We start from the raw sequence: 3,361 nt of genomic DNA, 5'->3' as shown, positions 1-3,361 counted from the left end.
TAAGGGGTCCTATGGTGTCTATAGGGGTCATATGGTATCCTAAGACCCCTTAGGACACCATATGACCCCTTAAGACACCATATTTGGTCGTTATGGGTCATATTGTGTCCTAATGGGTCATATTGTGTCCTAATGGGTCATATTGTGTCATATGACCCCTTTAAGACATAATATGACCCCTTAGGACACAATATGACCCCTTATGATACTATATTGGGTTGCTTTGGGTCCTATGGTGCCCTAAGGGGTCATATTGTGTCCTATGACCCCTTAGGACACCATATGACCCATAACGACACAATTTGGTGTCTTAAGGGGTCATATGGTGTCCTAGGACACCATATTACCCCCATGGACACCATATGACCCCTAACGACACCATATGGTGTCATAAGGGGTTGTATGTTGTCCTTAGGGGTCATATGGTGTCCCATGAACCCTTATGACCCCTTAGGACACCATACGTACGACCCGTTATGACACCATATTGGGTTGTTATGGGTCCTATGGTGTCCTAAGGGGTCATATTATGTCCTACGACCCCTTAGGACACCATATGGCCCCTAACGACGCCATATGGTGTCATAAGGGGTCCTGTGGTGTCCATAGGGGTCATATGGTGTCCTATGACCCCTTAGGACACCATATGACCCCTTAAGACACCATATTTGGTCTTTATAGGTCATATTGTGTCCTAATGGGACATATTGTGTCATATGACCCCTTTAAGACATCATATGACCCCTTAGGACACAATATGACCCCTTATGACACCATATTGGGTCTATTTGGGTCCTATGGTGTCCTAAGGGGTCATATTGTGTCCTACGACCTCGTAGGACACAATATGACCCATAGCGACACAATTGGGTGTCTTAAGGGGTCATATGGTGTCCTAGGACACCATATGACCCCTATGGACACCATATGACCCCTAACGACAACATATGGTGTCATAAGGGGTTGTATGTTGTTTTTAGGGGTCATATGGTGTCCCATAAACCCTTATGACCCCTTATAACACAATATGACCCATTATGACACCATATTGGGTTGCTTTGGGTCCTATGGTGTCCTAAGGGGTCATATTATGTCCTACAACCCCTTAGGACACCATTTGACCCCTAACGACACCATATGGTGTCATAAGGGGTCCTATGGTGTCCATAGGGGTCATATGGTGTCCGATGACCCCTTAGGACACCATATGACCCCTTAAGACACCATATTTGGTTGTTATGGGTCATATTGTGTCCTAATGGGTCATATTGTGTCATATGACCCCTTAGGACACAATATGACCCCTTATGTCCACATATTAGGTCGCTTTGGGTCCTATGGTGTCCTAAGGGGTCATATTTTGTCCTACGACCCCTTAGGACACCATATGACCTATAACGACACTATTTGGTGTCTTAAGGGTTCATATGGCATCCTAAGACACCATATGACCCCTAACAACACCATATGGTGTCATAAGGGGTTGTATGTTGTCCTTAGGGGTCATATGGTGTCCCATGAACCCTTATGACCCCTTAGGACACCATACGAGCCGTTATGACACCATATTAGATCGTTAAGGGTCCTATGGTGTCCTAAGGGGTCATATTATGTCCTACGACCCCTTAGGATACCATATGACCCCTAACGACACCATATGGTGTCATAAGGGGTCCTATAGTGCCCATAGGGGTCATATGGTGTCCTACGACTCCTTAGGACACCATATGACCACTTAAGACACCATATTTGGTCATTATGGGTCATATTGTGTCCTAATGGGTCATAGGACACCATATGACCCATAACAACACAATTTGGTGTCTTAATCTCTCTCTCTCCCCTTCTCCGCTAATCGCTATCTCTCCCCTAATCTCTCTCTCTCTCAGCTAATATCTCTCCCCCTAATCTCTCTCTATCTCTCTCTCCCTTCCACCTCCCCATCTCTCTCTCTCTCTCTCTCTCTCTCTCTCTCTCTCTCTCTCTCTCTCTCTCTCTCTCCGCTAATCTCTTTATCTCTCTCTCCCTTCCCCCTCCCTCTCCCTCCCTCTCTCTCTCTCTCTCTCTCTCTCTCTCTCTCTCTCTCTCTCTCTCTCTCTCTCTCTCCCTCTCTTTATCTCTCTCTCCCTTCCCCCTCCCTCTCCCTCTCTCTCTCTCCTCCTCTCTCTCTCTCTCTCTCTCTCTCTCTCTCTCTCTCTCTCTCCCCCCTAAGCTCTCTCTATCCCTCCCCACTCTCTCTCTCTCTCTCTCTCTCTCTCTCTCTCTCTCTCTCTCTCTCTCTCTCCGCTAATCTCTTTTTCTCTCTCTCCCTTCCCCCCCCTCTCTCTCTCTCTCTCCCCTAATCTCTCCCCTAATCTCTCTCTCTCCCCCCATTCCCCCCTCTCTCTCTCCCTCTCCCTAATATCATATACTAATTTATTTATAAAATAATATATTAAAATATTAATAAACATTAGATTAATTATGTGCAAATTTAGTTAGTGAATTTACTTTTTAAAATCGGATATCCGATTTGTGTTGTAAAATTTTCAAATTTCAAATTTCGGCTCGGGAATGCTTTGGGATTTGGCTTGGAAGTGACAAGCCTGAAAAGTCAACTGAAAAAACATGTTTTTCAGTATTCCTTGATTTTCCAGACTTTACACTGGTGGCTAACAACTTTTTTTGTAGCCAAAATTGATAAAACGAAAAGGGTTTTTTAAGGACGTTCTCAGATTTCTAAAAATATAAGGCTTGTCTTATTTCGACTTTAATAAATAATTATTATTTATTTTCTATTTGAATTCTGACAATAGTCCTAATTGATAGACTGATTGAAAAACACTCATAACTTTCAAACGCTATAACATTTTTTGAATCCGAAACATGCATCACATCCTATGCTTCATCTACTATAGGGAAAAATAAAAATTAAATTAAATTTCATAAGGTTTTGACCAAGTTAAGGTGGTCAGATGTAGGAGTTTCTGAATTTCTGAAAAGTTGTAGTAAAAAATTCATAAATAATTATTTACTTTATAAAAAATTTAAAAAAAATATGTGTCACATCCGGACATGAGTCTAATACTTATATTATAAATATTATAAAAAAATATTATGATTTGATTGTGATTAGGGTGGTCAGACATACATCTACTTCTTATCTTTTTCCTGAAATTTTAGTACCACTGCATTGAAATTTGAAATTTTCATCAAATAGGATTTTTGTTTCCAAAAAACAACTAGTAGCTTAGAAACTACATTCAATTTTCTATATATTCTCTTCTTACATATTTTAAAAATAATGTTCACAACTTATTCAAATTTTCATGTCAAGTTGCATAACTCTGATTTTTTGAAATTTCATTGCCACTTAAGGGTC

This window comes from Cryptomeria japonica, chromosome 8 (assembly GCF_030272615.1).
Source record: "Cryptomeria japonica chromosome 8, Sugi_1.0, whole genome shotgun sequence".
NCBI lineage: Eukaryota > Viridiplantae > Streptophyta > Pinopsida > Cupressales > Cupressaceae > Cryptomeria > Cryptomeria japonica.
This window is presented reverse-complemented; position numbering follows the sequence as displayed.